Source organism: Marmota flaviventris, chromosome 19 (assembly GCF_047511675.1).
Source record: "Marmota flaviventris isolate mMarFla1 chromosome 19, mMarFla1.hap1, whole genome shotgun sequence".
Taxonomy (NCBI): Eukaryota; Metazoa; Chordata; class Mammalia; order Rodentia; family Sciuridae; genus Marmota; species Marmota flaviventris.
Window position 1 is genome coordinate 21,451,311 of NC_092516.1, and position 18,079 is coordinate 21,469,389.

Below are 18,079 nucleotides of genomic sequence, written 5' to 3' on the forward strand. Positions count from 1 at the left end.
GGTAGATATTGCCAATTTGTCCTCCACAACTTTTACTAATTTAGGAAGATGTTGCCAATTTGTCCTCCACAAACCTTTACTCATCTTTACTCTCAACAGCAATCCCAAGAGGTCCTGTTTCCCCATGCTCTTGCTAACAGGGAGGAAAAAACAAGCTTTTTGGTCTTTGCTAATTTAATGGGTGAAAAGTGGTGACTTGCAGAAGTTTTAATTTGCATTTCTAAAAATTATGAGTGAAGTTTAACATCTTTCATATATTTAAAAATCAATTGTGTGGGCAGGGATTGTGGCTCAGTGGCAGAGCGCTTGCCTCGCACATGTGAGGCACTGGGTTTGATCCTCAGCACCACATAAAGATAAATGAACAAAATAAAGATATTGTGTCCATCTACACTTTAAAAATGTAAAAAAGGATCAATTGTGCTTTTGTTTTCTGTGAATTTTCTTTAGGTCCTTTGCCTATTCCTTACTCATCTCCTCCACCATCTTGGCCTTTAGAATTTTTACAATCTGTTTTGTGCCTAAATGAAAGCTACTTGTTTATTTAAGTCATTAACAAAACCCAAGTATTTATTGGTTATCTCCTGTGTATTAGAGTCTGTTTTAGTATTTTTTTTTTGGTACTGGGGATTGAGCTCAGGGACACTCTACCACAGAGCTACATGCTCAGCCCTTTTTATTTTTTGAGACAGAGTCTCACTAGGTTGCCGAGGCTGGCCTCAAACTTGTGATCCTCCTGGCTCAGCCTCCCCATGTGCCACCAGATTCTTCGGGAGTCTGTTTTAGTAACCTGGCAGTGAACAAAGATGACAAGGGGGTAGGAGGTGTAGCTCAGTGGCAGAGTATACAATTAGCATGCCTGAGGCCCTTGATTCAATCCTCAGCACTGCAAGACAAACAAAATGAAAAAATTGAAAAACTTTAAAAAGGTTTTCTGCTACAAGAGTTTTCTGCTGACATGTTCACATAAGGCCACTCAAATGTTTGTTCCCAAATGTTCTTAGAATTAGATGGTGGTAATGGTTGTACAGCTTTGGAATACACTAAAAATAAATCACTGAATTATACACCTTATTTTTTATATTTTGCAGTGCTGGTGATTGAACCCAGGCCCTCTGATGTGCTAGACAAGAGCTCTGTTACTGTACAACATTCCCAGCCCAGGATTATATACTTTAAAGGGTACATTTTGCCAGGTGCGGTAGTGCACACCTGTAATCCCAGAGGCTCGGGAGACTGAGGCAAGAGGATTTCAAGTTCAAAACCAGCCTGAGCAATTTAGCAAGGCCATAAGCAATTCAGTGAGACCCTGTCTCTAAATAAAATACAAAAAAGGGCTAGGGATGTGCTTCAGTGGTTAAGTGCCCTGAGTTCAATCCCTTGTACCCCTCAAAAAGTACATTTTATGATATGTAAATTTTTGTCACTAATGATAATAAAAGAATACTCCCAGAACCTTGCTGGTCATAGCGCAAAGACTGGAAACAACCTAATTGTATCTCCACAGGGATCTGCTAAATAAACTGGTACAAGTGTCAGTGGTTAAACATCAGGGGGTTGGTAAAAAGGAGATGTGTCTGCATTTGCAGATGTGGAAGATAGGTGATTATGTTTAGTTAAAAAAATTAAGGTAAAGAATTGCATATAGTCTGAGGTCAGTAGGAGAGACCTTGTGTAGCACAGGAGAGGCCCTGGATTCCATCTCCAGTACTGCAAAGAAAGAAAGAAGAAAAAAATTATGTGTAGAGTATGGTTTGTTACCAATTACATTAGACAGCTAATGTGCGATGCAGGAGCAGGGCTCAATTGCACATGCCTGTAATATCTCAGAGATTCGAGAGTCAGAGGCAGGAGGATTGCAAGTTCCAGGCCAGCCTGGGGAACTTTGTGACACCCTGTCTCAAAACAATAATAATAATAATAATAATAGGTGGGGTTTCAGCTCAGTGGCAGAATGCCTGTGGGTTAAATCCCCAGTACTGCAAAACTTAAAAAAGAAAAAGAATGTAACACTTGGCTTGGGACACTCAGTGGTACAGAATGTGCTCAGCATGCTCCAGAACTCCAACAACAAAAAAGAATAAAATGTTCTCATAATGATACAGCAAAGCAGGCAGGACTGATACAACTATTCCCATTTTATACATAAGTACACTGAGGCTCAAAAGTGAAAAGGGCTCTTGCAGATTTAGTGAAAAGTTCAAGATGGGCAGTTGTTTAGGGTCAGACAAAGTACTAGTTTGAATCCTGGCTTTTGTTGTCTTTTGATATTAAACTAATCACCTCTCCCAGACTGAGAGTTAACCACTTATATCAAAAAGAAACAAGGCCAAGGCCTTCAACTTCACAGGACTTTGAGGATTAAAAGCTGCTGTCAACCAGATATGGTGATGCACAACTAATCCCAGCTACTCAGGAGTCTGAGGCAGGAGGATCACATACTTGAGGCCAAAGTTGGCAATTTAGTGAGATTCTATCTAAAAAAAAAAAAAAAAGACTGGGACTGTGGGAATGCAACTAACTCAGTGGTACATGCCCCTGGGTTCAACCTCAGTAGCAAAAAATAAAAGTAAAAAAATAGACTACTAAAGCGCTTAGATCATAGTAAATAACCAAGAAATAGCAGCTATTAGAGTTATTATTATGTAAATATTTTAAATAACAACAACTGCTAACATTCTGGAACAAGGTGTCAAGCCTTCTGTTAGGTCCCCAGATGAGACTGAACTCTGGTCTGTCTCTCCCTAATACCAGCTTCTCTCTTCTCAACCCCACTGTAAGTGAGCTTCAGAAGCTCTCAGTGATGCAGATGAATGCGGACCTCCATTAACAAAACAATGGCCCTGTTGAAGTATACAATGGAAATGTTTAAAACTCTGAAAGGAGAGAAATAAGTTAACAAATTTTTATCAATATATCCACCTTCACTAGTCCTTAAACACTTCCCAGAGGTTGTGGACGTAGCTCCCTAGCTCCATGGCTCAGGGCTTGTAAAACAGGTGCCAGGCCCTTGGAATTCAATCCCCAGCACCAAAAAGAAGAAAAGAAAAAACACTTCCGGAAACCTGCTGGGAGAGCACAGATTGTCCAACCATCTTTAAATGAACTGGATTCCGTTACTCAAACTCACCACTTTTCAGGTTAATGCAGGAAAAATGGGGAGGTAGGATGCTAACCTCTAGAGGCTTTTGTGAATGTATAAACAGCTTGGCATTTGCTAGAACCAAATTGTCTTCCTTAAGAAAATCAGTTTAGGGCCGGGGATGTGGGCTCAAGCGGTGGCGCGCTCGCCTGGCATGCGTGCGGCCCGGGTTCGATCCTCAGCACCACATACAAACAGGGATGTTGTGTCCGCCGAATACTAAAAAAATAAAAAATAAAATTCTCTCTCTCTCTCACTCTCTCTCATCCTCTCTTTAAAAAAAAAGAAAGAAAAGAAAATCAGTTAATTTTTTTCCCAAATCTCCTCACCCCACCAGTACCTGAGGACAGGCAGTTGTGGATCCCCTTAGATTCTGAGCCCACTCACTGGTGATCACAGAGCTACTGCCAGTTTCCTGGGGAAGACAGGAGGAAGGAATGAGGTGTGGAATAAGACCTGAGAATGACTAGAGCCACCCTGCTAGGTGTGGAACAGGCCAATTAAATAAAGAATAGTTAAAACACACACAGAGTTTTTCCATGTGTGTGAAGATATTCACTACAAGGGTCTCCACTGAAATCTTGTTTGAAAATCTAGAGAATGGAAATGACTCAAGTGTTCAAAATAAGGCATCAGTTAAATATTTATCTTTAAAGGCCAGATGCAATAGCATAAGCCCATAATCCCAGCTATTGGGGAAACTGAGGCAGGAGAATTGAAAGGTCCAGGCCAGTCTGGGCAACTTAGGGAGACCCTTGCTAGATTTTTTTTTTTGGTACTGTGGTTTTAACCCAGGAGTATTTAACCACTGAACTACATCCCAACCCTTTTATTTTGAGGCAGGATCTCACTAAGTTGCTTAGGGTCTCAGTAAATTGCTTAGGACCTCTAACTTGCAGTCCTCCTGCCTCAGCCTCCTGAGTCATTGGAATTATAGGTGTTCACCAGCATGCCAGATGTCAATTAAAAAAAAAAAAAAGCGGGGTGGGGGGGTGGGGGGCTGTATGTAGCTCAGTTTTAGAATGCCTGCCTAACATGCACAAGGTCCTGGGTTCAATATCCAGAACTACAAAAAAAAAAAAAAAGTCTTGATAAATTCACACAGTGGACTAGTATGACCTCTAAAAATTCGAATTCAGAGTACAACTGGGCATCATGGCGTATACCTGCAATCCTAGCAACTTGGAAGGCTAAGAAAGGAAGATTTCAAATTCAAGGCCAGACTCAGCAATTTAATGAGGCCCTAAATAATTTAGTGAGACCCTGTCTGAAAATAAAAAATACAAAAAAAGGGTTGGGAATATGGCCCAGTGGGTAAGTGCCCCAGAGTTCAGTTTCTGGCACCAAATAAATAAAAACAAAAATGAAAAGAGCTCAGTAGTAAATCACTCCTGGACTAAATCCCTAGCACCAAAAGCAAGCAAGTAAACAAACAACAAAACAAAACAAATGAGGTAGATCCCAGTGTGTAGATCTCGAATTATCTTAAAGAATTATTATTAATAGGGCTGGGGATGTGGCTCAAGTGGTAGTGCGCTCGCCTAGCATGTATGAGGCACTGAGTTCGATTCTCAGCACTACATAAGAATAAAATAAAGATATTGTGTCCACCTAAAACAAACAAAAAATAATAAATATTAAAAAAAAGAATTATTATTAATAAGTAAATGTGGGCTGGGGTTGTGGTTCAGTGGTAGAGTGCTCGCCTAGAACGCACAAGGCACTGGTTTCGATCCTCAGCACCACATAAATGTAAAATAAAGATATTGTATCCACCTAAAGCTTAAGAATAAATATTAAAAAAAAAAAAAAGGTAAATGTGATGTCTTATGTTCCTGCATAGGGAGACTCACTATTGTAAAAAAATATAGATTCTCTCCAAACTGGTCTGTAAGAGAAAATGCAATGCTAAAAAAAAAAAAAAAAAAATCACACCAAGTTTTTTTGTGAAATTTGCCAAGCTGATTAAGAAAACATAAAGCGGGGCTGGGGCTGGGGCTCAGTGGTAGAGAGCTCGCCTAGCATGCATAAGGCACTGGGTTCGATCCTCAGCACCACATAAATGTAAAATAAAGATACTGTGTCCACCTAAAACTAAAGAATAAATATTAAAAAAAAAAATAAAAGAAGAGGTAAAGAACAGAAAGATAATTTTAAAGAAAAATAAAAAGACTTGCTCTATTAGAATTGTCATAAAGTGGTAGTGACAAAGACTATGTATTGCTGCTAGGGAAAGGAATTTACCAATATTAACTCATGAATTTTGATAAATGACAGAAGTAGGGACTACTCCATAAGTGGAACTGGAAAAAAAAAATGCCATCCTTATGGGAAAAAATAAAATTAGATCAGTGCTTCATACTACACAAGTCAACTCCAGATATGAAGACTTAATTAACAAAGCAAAACTAAAATTTTTCGAAGAGAAATTTTGGGGCTGGGGATATGGTAGAGCACTCACCCAGCATTATGCCAGGCCCTGAGTTCAATCTCCAGAATAGGGCAGAAGGGTGTGAGGGGGTAGGGGGAAGAAGAAGAGGAAGCAAAGAAAGAAAGGATGAGTCAATTTTTGACTTTAGAATGATAAAGAATCTATCAGAACACAAAAGGTAAAAACAAACAAATACAAAAAGTTCACTGTGAAAGAAAATTAGGGAGGAGTATAGCTCAGTGGTAGAGGACTTGCCTGGCATGTACAAAGCCCTGGATTCCATCCCCTCACACTGCTTAGAAAAAGAAAATAGTAATTTATGAAATTCTATTAAAGAAAATGAAATGATAATCTGTAAATATGAAGGACATACATTGAAAATATGTATAAGCTTTTAAAAATATTTTATTTATTTATTTATTTTCAATTGTAGGTGAACACAATATCTTTACTTCATTTTTATGTGGTGCTGAGGATCGAACCCAGGACCTCACATGTGCTAGGCAAGCATTCTACCACTGAGCCACAACCCCAGCCCATGTATAAGCTTTTAAGAATATATATTGAGATAATCTAAATGTCTCCGAAGGGGCTGGGGTTGTGACTCAGTGGTACAGCACTTGCCTAGCACATGTGAAGCACTGGGTTTATCCTCAGCACCATATAAAAAAATAAACAAATAAAATAAAGTTAAATGCCTTGTAAAAATCAATGAAGGACAAAAGCCAGTAGGAAAAAATAGAAAAGTCTTTTTTTTTTTTTTTTTGTACCAAGGATTGAATCGAGGGGTGCTTAACCACTGAGCCATATCTCCAACCCTTTCTTATTTTTTATTTTGAAATAGATCTCACTAAGTTGCTCAGGGCTTTGATAAACCACTGAGGCTGACTTTGAACTTGCAATCCTCTTTCCTCAGACTCCCCAGCTGCTGGGATTACAGGCTTGTGCCACTGTGCCAGCTCAGCTAAAGTCCTGAACATGATTTCAAAAAAGTGTAAACATGGCTTAAAAGCTTATGAAAAGAAGCTGAGACAGGAGAATCGCAAGTTCAATACCAACCTCAGCAATGGTGAGATGCTAAAAACTCAGTGAGACCCTGTCTCTAAATACAAAATAGGGCTGGGGATGTGGCTGAGTGATTGAGTGCCCCTGAGTTGAATCTTCGGTACAAAAAAAAAAAAAAAAAAGCTTATGAAAAGATGTTCAACATCATTAGTAAAGAAGGAAATACCATTTCATATCCAGTCTATGGGGGAAATTAAAAAGGTAAATAGTACCAAGTACTGGAGATGATCTCTCCTGTATATTACTGGTGAGAGTACACATTCATAAAGATATTTTGAGGAAGAAAATAAACTTTATAATTCTCTTGTAAAATTGAACATTTCAGACCTTTTGGTACTGGAAATTGAACCCAGTGGCACTTTACCACTGAACCCAGTGGCACTTTACCACTGAGACCCCTTTTAAACAAGTTTTTTTTTTTTTTTTTTTTGGTACCCGGGATTGAACTCAGGGGCACTCAACCTCTGAGCCACATCCCCAGTCCTATTTTGTATTTTATTTAGAGACAGGATCTTACTGACTTGCTTAGCACCTCACCATTGCTGAGGTACCTCAGCAACCTCACCATTGCTGAGGCTGGCTTTGAACTAAAAAAAAAAAAAAAAAAAAAAAGTCTGAACTCAAGATCCTCCTGTCTCAGCCTCCCGAGGTGCTGGGATTACAGGCATGCGCCACTGCGCCTGGCCTAAACAAGTTTTATTTTAAAACAAGGTCTTGCTAAACTGCTGAGATTTGCCTTGAACTTGCGATCCTCCCACCTTAACCAGCTCAATAGGTGAGATTACAAGTGTGTGTTACCATCCCTAGCCTAAAGTTCTTTGCACACAAGGGGTCTTGGGTTCAATTCCCAGCACTAAAACACACACACCCCAATAAAGTCCTTTTTTTTAGGAAAAAAAAATTAGTTGTAGATGAACACAATATCTTTAATTTTATTTATTTATTTATTTATTTATTTTTAAAGAGAGAGAAGAGAGTGAATTTTTTAATATTTATTTTTCAGTTTTCGGTGGACACAACATCTTTATTTTATTTTTTTTGTGGCTGAGGATCGAACCCAGAGCCCCGCGCATGCCAGGCAAGTGCTCTACCACTGAGCTACAACCCCAGCCCCTAAAATCCTTTCTTTAAGAAAAAAAAAAAAAAGTGTACTGAATGCTATCATTTGTGTAAAAATCCTTACAAACATCCATTGGCCATACACATAAAATTCTATATTTAGCTGGATGGAGTGTTACATACCTGTAATCCCAGTGGCTTGGGAGGATGGCAAGTTCAAAGCCAGCCTCAGCAATTTAGCAAGGCCCTGAGTAATTCAGCAAAACTTTGTCTCAAAATAAAAAATATAAAATAAAAAGAGCTGGGGATATAGCTCAGTGGTAAAGTTCCCCTGGGTTCAAAATACTCAAGCTAGAAATGTACATGGTTGTCCATCACAGTATTGTACAAAGTTTGCTACACATCATGGTACACCCACACAATTGACTATTAGGCAGCTATTTAGAAGTATGAGATAAATCTACATGTATTGACCCATTAAGATATCATATGTATCTGTAAGATAAAAAGGCAAAGTGTAGAACAGTATATCATTTGTAGGGATAAAAGACATACTCATGAACAATTTCTTGAAAGAAATACAAGTAACTTAACAAACATTGACTACTTCTGGGCAGAGGCACTAAGGAGTTGAGAGAAAGAGAATTATTTTTGGCTTGTACTTTCTAACACTAAACTTTTTTTTTTTTCTTCTTGATACCAGGGATTGAATTTAGGGACACTCGACCACTGAGCCACCTCCCCAGTCCTATTTTGTATTTTATTAGAGACAGGGTCTCACTGAATTGCTTAGCAGATCACCATTGCTGAGACTGGCTTTGAACTCTAAAATTTTGTTTTCACAAGGAACAAGCATCTATTACCTCTATAATATTTATTTATTTAGTTATTTTTGTGGTATAGGGGATTGAACCTAGGGTTGCTCTACAACTGAGTTACATCCCCAGAACTTTTATTTTTTATTTTAAGACAGGGTCTCATTAAGTTTTGAAGTTATAAACTGGAATAATATGAAATATATTGCTCTGTACTCTGCTGTGTTCATGTTCTAAGTCATTACATCATTCTTTCTAATGGTTGCACATTATCCCATAAGACCATAACTGAACCAAGTAATCTCTAACTGCTGCGGTTTTAAGTTTTAAATTGAGAAATATAGGGCTGGGGATGTGGCTCAAGCAGTAGCACGCTCGCCTGGCATGAGCGGGGCGCTGGGTTCGATCCTCAGCACCACATAAAAATAAAATAAAGATGTGTGTCCACCGAAAACTAATAAATAAATAAAATTGAGAAATATAACATATACAAGAATGTATAACAGATACACATTTTAAAATGCATAAAGGAATGCCTGTAATCCTAGCAGCTGGTGCCTGAGGCAGGAGGATCGCCAAATTCAAAGCCATTCTCAGCAATTTATCGAAAGAACTTGCTTAAAGAACTCAGCAAGACCCTCTCAATGAAGATATGAAAAAGGGCTGGGGATGTGGCTTAGTGGTTAAGCATGCTGGGTTTACTCCCCAATACACACACACACACAAAAAGAAATGCATAAAGGACACACGTGTGTTACCTCTACTCTAAAAATATTTTTGTTGTTTTTAAATCTAAAAATAGTAAGTATAAACCAGGGGTAGTGGCACATGCCTTTAATTCCAGTGACTTGGGAGCCTGAGGCAGGAGGATCCAAAGTTTGAGGCCAGCCTCTACAATTTAGGGAGTCCCTAAACAATTTAGCCACACTCTATCTCAAAATTTAAAAAAAGGGGGGGCTGGGGATGTGGCTCAAGCGGTAGCGTGGTCCCCTGGCATGCCTGGGGTGCTGAGTTCTATCCTCAGCACCACATAAAATTAAAAAATAAAGATGTTGTGTCCACTGAAAACTAAAAAATGAATATTAAAATATTCTCTCTCTCTCTCTTAAAAAAAATTTAAAAGAGCTGGGGATGTAGCTCAGTGGTAAAGCACATGTTCAATCCCCCAGTACCAAAACAAAACAAAAATGTAAGCGTATAGCTGGGTGTGGTGATGCACTCCTGTAATCCCAACTACTCTGGAGGCTGAGGCAGGAGAAGCCAAAGTTTGAGGCTGATCTTTGCAATTTAGTCTGACCCTGTCTCAAAATAAAACACGAAGGCAGGGTGGCATACACCTGTAATCTCAGCGTCTCTGGAGGCTGAGATGGGAGGATTTTGAGTTCAAAGGCAGCCTCATCAAAAACGGTACAAAGCAACTCAGTGAGACCCTGTCTCTAAATAAAGTACAAAATAAGACTGGGGATGTGGTTCAGTGGTTGAGTGACCCTGAGTTCAATCCCTGGTACCAAAAAAAAAAAAAAAAAAAAAAAAGAAAGAAAGAAAAGAAAAAGAATTAAAAAATCAGCCTCAGCAATTTAGCTAAACCCTAAGCAACTCAGCAAGACCCTGTCTCTAAATAAAATATTTTAAAAAAGGGCTGGGGGTGTGGCTCACAGGTTAATTGCCCCTGGGTTCAAACCCTGGAACAGAAAAAAAAAAAAAATTCAAGAAAAGGCTGCTGAGCGTGGAGGGCATGCACACCTATAGTCCACATAATCCCAGAGGCTCAGGAGGCTGAGGGGGGAAGATGGCAAATTTAAGGTCAGTCTCAGCAATTTAGCAAGTCCCTAAGCAACTTAGTGAAATCCTGTCTCAAAAACAAAAAGAAAGAAAAGAAAAAATTAAAAGGGCTGGTAATGTGGCTCTGTAATTAAGCACCCATAGGTTCAATCCCCAATGTAAAGAAAAGGGTTGAGAATGTAGTTCAGTGGTAGAGTGCCCCTGAGTTCAGTCCCAGTACTGCAAGAATTAATTAATTAAATTTAAAAAAATTAAAAGATGCAGTATTTTATGAATCATTTAGTGAATCATGGTTTTTCTTTTTTGGGGGAGTGCATCAGGAATTGAATTTAGGAGCACTCAACCACTGAGCCACATCCCCAGCCCTATTTTCTATTTTATTTAGAGACAGGGTCTCACTGAGTTGCTTAGAGCCTCTCTTTTTGCTAAGTATGGCTTTGAACTCGTAATCCTCCTGTCTCAGCCTCCTGAGCCACTGGGATTACAGGCGTGCACTACTGTGCCCAGCAGACCAGTTTTTCTTAATGATTGTGTGTCACTTCACCTCAACCCATGTTCCTTTTTTTTAAAAAATATTTTTTAGTTGTTGATACACCTTTATTTATTTATTTATTTATTTATATGTGGTGCTGAAAATCGAACCCAGTGCCTCACACATGCTAGGCAAGCACTCTACCATTGAGCTACAACTCATATTTTTTTTTTTAAATATTTTATTAGTTAATGATGGACCTGACCTTTATTTATTTATTTGTGTATATGTGGTTCTGAGAATCGAACCCAGTGCCTCACTCACATGCTAGGCAAGCTCTCTACCACGTTGCCACATCCCAGCCTTCAACCCATATTCTTTTGAGGCTAAAATGGTCTTAACATTGGCCAGTGGGATGGTTCATGTGTCTTTGTATTAGGACTTGGTTAATCTTTGAACGCTTCCTTGTTTCCTTGTTCAAAGAGATCTTGTGGGCTCACCCTGTACCTTCTCACCGTAGAAATGGATTCAGCTTTCCTCAACCAGAAGTTCCTTTTAGAGACCATAATCTGGGTGCTAAAGTGCATTGTTAAACAAAATTTAGTTTTATAGATAGTAATGTAGTCCTCTTTGTTCTGTGAAATGGTTGTCATCATTTTTAGATTTCATTGATTATTCATGAGGGTGACATTTATTTATTTACACAGTACTGGGCCTCAATCATGATAGGCAGGTGCTCTACTACTGAGCTATCCCCCTAGCCCAAGCGTGACCTTTTTTTTAAAATTAATTTTTATTGGTGTATTACAATTATACATAATAGTGGGATTCATTGCGACATATTTGTACGTGCACATAACAGAATTTGGTTGGTTTAATTCCCCAGTACCTCTCCCTTCTCCTTCCTAATTTCTAGTCCCCTTCCTTTACTGGTCTCCCTTCTATTCTCATGAGAGTCCCCCTTTTTTTTCTTTCTAGTTTTCACATATAAGAGGAAATCTATAACCCTTGATTTCTGACCATTTTTTCAATATATTTACTGGACTTTGGAATTTCCTTATCTCCCAACTACTTTTTCCTATTCTTTTTTTTTTTTAATATTTATTTTTTTAGGTGTAGATGGTCACAACACAACGCCTTTATTTTTATGTGGTGCTGAGGATTGAACCTGGGTCCCACACATGCTAGGCAAGCGCTCTACCGCTGAGCTACAATCCCAGCCCCTACTTTTTCCTATTCTTTCTCTATTTGTTATTGTTGAACATTTTTTGCTTTTATAGACAATGTTGTGACAATCGTCTTTGCACATGCATACTTGGTTTGTTTGATGAATTCCTTAAGTAAATTTCTAAAAGTAGAATTTCTGAGGCAAAGATATTTTAAAAATTAAAAATTTAATGTTTATTATTTATTTAGTACCAGTTAACCGAGTGGTGCTTACCACTGAGCTATTTCCCCAGTTCTTTTTATTTTATGTTTTATTTAAATTTTTTTTTGTTGTAGATGGACACAATACCTTTATTTTTTTAATTTTTATATCATGCTGAGGATTGAACCCAGTGCCTCATATGTTTGAGGCAAGCGCTCCACCACTGAGCTACAATCCCAGACTGCTCTTTTTGTTTTTTATTTTGAGACAGGGTCTCACAAAATTGCTGAGGCTGTCCTCTAACTTGCAATCCTCCTGCTTCAGCCTCCTGAGTTGCTTGGATTACAGGATTGTGCTACCATGCCCAGCAGTACTTTTTTTTTTAAATATGTATTTTTTTATTGTAGGTGGACACAATAACTTTATTTTATTTATTTTTATGTGGTACTGAGGATTGAACCCAATGCCTCACTCCTGCCAGGCAAGCGCTCTACCACTGAGCTCCAGCCCTAGCCCCCAGCAATACTTTTTAAGGACAATTTTTTGGGCTGGGGTTGTAGCTCAGCACCACATAAAAATAAATAAAATAAAGGCATTGTGTCCAACTACAACTAAAAAACTCTTTAAAAATAAAGAAATAAAATGAAAGATATTGTGTCCATCTACAACTAAAAAAAGTTTAAAAAAGAACAATTTTCTTTTCTTTTTTTTTTTTTAAATATTTATTTATTTATTTTTATTTTTAGTTTTAGGCGGACACAACATCTTTGTTTGTATGTGGTGCTGAGGATCGAACCCGGGCCGCACGCATGCCAGGTGAGCGCACTACCACTTGAGCCACATCCCCAGCCCCTGAAAAAAAAAAAGAACAATTTTCCAAAAAGCCAATCAAAGCTGGGCACAGTGGTGCATGCCTGTAATCCCAATGGCTAGGGAGGCTGAGACAGGAGGATCTAGAGTTCAAAGCCAGCCTCAGCAAAAGTGAGGCACTAAGCAACTCAGTGAGACCCTGTCTCTAAATAAAATACAAAAACAGGCTGGGGATGTAGCTCAGCGGTTGAATGCCCCTGAGTTCAATCTCCAGTAACCGCCCCCCCCCCAAAAAAAAGCCAGTCAAAAAGATTATACGCATTATAGTTCCTATGGCAGCATGAATGCGCCTAACTTCCCACACCCTTCCTAGAACAGGTGTCTTGAAAATTTCTTATAGGGTTGGTATGTTTTTGACTGTTGTGTTTGCTTAAGGTGTTCTGAATTCAATCTATGAAGGTTCTGGAATTGGCTGTGTTCTCTTTCAACAGTTCCTTGCCCTCCCAGAGGGGAGACAGGTGTTAGCAGTTACCATCCTCTCCTAGCCCCCCTGGGACCTCAGACACTCTAAAGTTGCCTACTGGAGGCTCCTTCCAGAGGTTCTTCCCCAGGAAGAGTTATTTACTAAATCTGGCAAACCTACCTCCAGATTCCCTTTCTCCTTAAAGATTTCAATCTTCATAACCTCTCCCCTAGACTATAGCAATCACTTTTGAATCTCACCCCAATAGTCCATTCTCAACACAGTATATCTGGCCTTTGCTTCAAGCTCTGTTGCTACACTTAGAATTTGATCCCAAACTCCTTGGTCTTCAAAGCCCTCTCCTAGCCCTGAATCTCCTTTTAGATCTCATCTCCTGCTGCTCTCCTATGACATACAGTGTTCTGATTAAATCTTGTCAGGAGAGGCTGGATGCAATACTTACTTCTGCTGAGAATATTTTCCCCCCAAAGCATTTCTGTTCACATGTTATACTAGGGAGGACTTTCCAGACAACCTGTCCCCTGCCTCTTACCCCTCTATCATGATTTTTCTTTTTGTGGTACTAGGAATTGAACCCAGGAATGCTCTACCACTGAACCACAACCCCAGGTCTTTTTATTTTTTTATTTTGAGATATGGTCTCACTAAATTGCTGAGGCTGGCCTCAAACTTGCAATCCTCCTGCCTCAGCTTCCTAAACTGCTGGGATTACAGGCATATGCCACTGTGCCTGTCTTATTTGTTATTTTGAGACAGAGTCTCACTAACTTGCAGAAACTGACCTCAAATTTGCAGTCCTCCTGTTTCAAACTCCCAAGTTGCTGAGATGGGGGCCTCTGTGCCCAACTCTCCAATAACACTCTGGCTTTAATTTCTTCATAAAACATATTACCCATTACTATTTTATACTGTTGTTTATATGTTTGCTCTTTATTTTCCCCCACCAGGAACATAAGCTTGATAAAAACTTGAACTTTGATATTTTTTTCTCAATATTATCTCCCCAGTGCCTTGGCTAATGTGTGGAACATAATACACCTGAACTTGACAGGTATGGCAGTTGAGAGCACAGATGTCAGTCTTTCTGGGTTCAAGTCCCTATCCTATTTTCCACCTGTGGAATTTGGGGCAAGTTACTTTAGCATCCCTTTTACCATCTGTAAAAGGCAGATGGTAACCTACTTCCTAGGGTTATTGTGAGAATTGGCTTCCTTTGTATAAAAAGGCTGATGTTCCCCATGAGTAGCCCACACCTGTAATCCCAGCCACTGGGGAGGCTGAGGCAGGAGGATCGCAAGTTCAAAGCCAGCCTCAGCAATTTAGCGAAGCCTTGAGCAATTTAGTGGGACCCCATCTCAAAATAAAAACTAGGGCTGGGGATGTGGCCCAGTGGTTAAACATGCCTGGGTTTAATCCCCAGTACACCCCCCAAAAAAAAGGTTGGTATTTAGTGTTTGTCATTATTTTATTTGTAAATGAATTTAAAAAATTTTTTTTTAGCTGTCAGCGGACATTTGTTTCATTTATATGTGGTGCTGAGAATTGAACTCAAGTGTTTCACCCATGCTGGGCAAGTGCTCTACCACTGAGCCACAAACCCAGCCCTTGTGAGTAAATTTAACACATACAAATTATTGCTATCATGTACATAAAACAGGCAACAACCAAGCCCTCTGGTTGGTTTTCAATGTGTCTGGGACTCAGTTAGACAATGGGTATAGGCCCTGTACTGATGTGAACAAGACAGATGAGAACTCAAGGGAGTATTTCTAATGTTATTCAAGTGCTGAGAAGCAAACAAACACAATGTTATAGGAGACTTAATGTAGCTGAAGGGAAGAGAAGGCTTCTGGAGGTAGTGACATTACCTTGGGGCTAAAATTTGTGGGTTTTAACTAGGTGGAGGGAAATAAAGAAGCAGTGTGAGAAAGCCCAGAGTGGAGAAAGAGCCAGTAAAGAAAGTGGATGAAGTAAAGAGGGCTGGGGGCAATGGCTGGAGAATTTGGCAGGGGCTCACCATGCTGTGTGTTGTGGGTCTCAGAAAGAAATTTCATGGGAGGTAGGAAAAGACTTGAAGTAGAGTGGCTCTGTCACATTTTCCTTGGTTGTTGTACAGAGAAAACTTCAGGTCTCTGTTGACTTCCACCTCCCAAGAGACCGTTTTGTCTTCAATAGCATCTCCCCTAACCCTCTCCACCACTTTATTTTTATTTTTTTAAATATTTATTTTTTTAATTCTCGGCGGACTCATCTTTGTTTGTATGTGGTGCTGAGGCTCAAACCCGGGCTGCACGCATGCCAGGCGAGCGCGCTACCGCTTGAGCCACATCCCCAGCCCCCTCTCCACCACTTTATGATGTTATGCATCCTCATTGGCCCCAACATTATGTTACACTCTCACATGATTATTCTGTTTCACCTTTTGGCATGGAAACCCCACAGGAACTGGGAATTTGGTGGATGGAGAGACTGGCTACAGGGAGATCAATTAGGAGACTGGCAGAGACTGCCAAAGACCAAGAACACTTACTTGCCAGGAGGTTGGAAGCAGCTGTTGAATGGAAGAGCAAGAAGCTAGAAAGCTTAATTCACCAAAAAGCTTTATTTGCATAATACTTTACATAAGAGAGAGGAAATATCAATTGTCCATATCAAAGTATAGGTGGGGAGGCAGAGGCCAGGGCTAAGGTTCTCACCAGCTAGTTCTTGATTATAAATCATTGAAGTGTTAGGATTTAGGGGGGCTTCCAATAAATGGATAGTATGGAGAAACTTAAGATTTACTTAAGATTTAAAGATTTCTTTTAAGATTAAAAATTTTATTTAAGATGCTGGGCATGGTGGTGCAAACCTGTAATCCCAGAGACTTGGGAGACTGAGGAAAGAGGATTTCAAGTTTGAGGCCAGCCTCAGCAACTTAGTGGGGCCCTAAGTAACTTAGTAAGACACTGTCTCAAAATAAAAAATAAAATGCTGGCGACATAGTTCAGTTACACAGTGTCCCTGGGTTCAATCCCCAGTACCCAACAAAAGTGCTTGCTCAGCAAAAATGAAAACCTGGGTTCAATTCCCAGCACAGCAAAAAACAAAACAGGGTGGGTGTGGTGGCACAGGCCTGTAATCCCAGTAGCTAGGGAAGCTGAGGCAAGAGGATTGCAATTTCAAAGCCAGTGAGGCTCTAAGCAACTCAGTGAGACCCTGTCTCTAAATAAAATACAAAGAAGGGTTGGGGATGTGGCTCAGTGGTTAAACACCCCTCAGTTCAATCCTAGGTACAGAAAAAAAAAATATATATATAGAGAGAAAACAAAACAAAAAAGGGAGATGTCATTGACAAAGTTAGGTGACTGGATAATGTGGGGTAGAGTAAAAGGGAAGATCTACACTTCTAGTTTTTGTTTTGTTTTGTTTTTTGGGGGGGTACCAGGAATTGAACCCAGGAGCATTTAAACACCGAGCTGTATTCCTCCTAGCCCTTTACTTTTTGAGACAGGGTCTCACTAAGTTGCTTAGGGCCTTGCTAAATTGATGAAGCTGATCTCTAATTTGCAATCCTCCTCCCTTAGCCTCTCAAGTCACTGAGATTACATGTGTGGGCCACCATGCCTGGCCATTTCTAGCTTTTCTAGTATGAGCAATCAGATAAATGATGAAGAGGTGAAGCAGAACAGGTTTTGTGTTTCAGATCATAAGTTCACATTTGGATATGTGAATCAGAGGCTCTTAGGTGGCCACCTGTAGGAGGAATACAGGAGACAAAGGAGAATCCAAGTTTGATTTTTTGAACACTGAACAATTTTAATCTTTATGTGATGATTCAGTACACTGCAGAGTTTTTGACTGACTCCAGGTTACCATTACAAACCTCAATTTTCAGTATGCCCAGTGAAGTATGATTATATCAGGGAACCCAAGTTCTAAGCTGGGGATAATTCTTGGGAGTCTTTTGCTTATCAGATGGTAATAAGAATGCACAAGAATATGATAAATTATGGGAGCCTTAGAGATTAGTGTTCTTTTCTTTTGAGATGTTTTTAGACAAATTAGCAGAAATGCTTACAATGCAAGTGCTTTCTGGTTACAATGTGGCTTCCCTACCTCACCTATATGTTTTTTAATAACCTCCCGCCATTTCTAGCTCGTGAATGAAGGGTCCATGTGAGAGTCCCAGAAACTTCATTAGTTTCAGGCTATTTACCTCTGTCCTTGAGAACACACTGGATGAGAGAAGGCAATTGAGGAAAGAATCCTTAGGCACCCCAACAATTGACGGAGGGGGTCCAAGCCAGGAAGGTAGGAGAAGCTTGGGAAAGGCCAGCTTCAGAGAAGGCAAGGGGTATGCTCTTCACAGGCCCGTCATTGCCAAGTTCTAATTCTTCCTCCTTTCTCTTTTCCCCATCTCCACTGCCACCTCCTGGCAAAAGGCTTCCATTACACTGGGTTATGTTCACAACCTCCCCATCTCCAGCCTTCAGGTATTCAGGTATTCTTACAGCCATCCTGTTAGATTAGTCTTTGTAAAGTGATCTCTAACCTGGCCAATCCCATGCTCAACAACTTTCGGTAGTTCCTTCTCATTCTAAAAGGCCCATACCTAACCTATATGCTGGGTCTTTACCAATTTGGGTCCAAGTGACTTCCCTAACATCT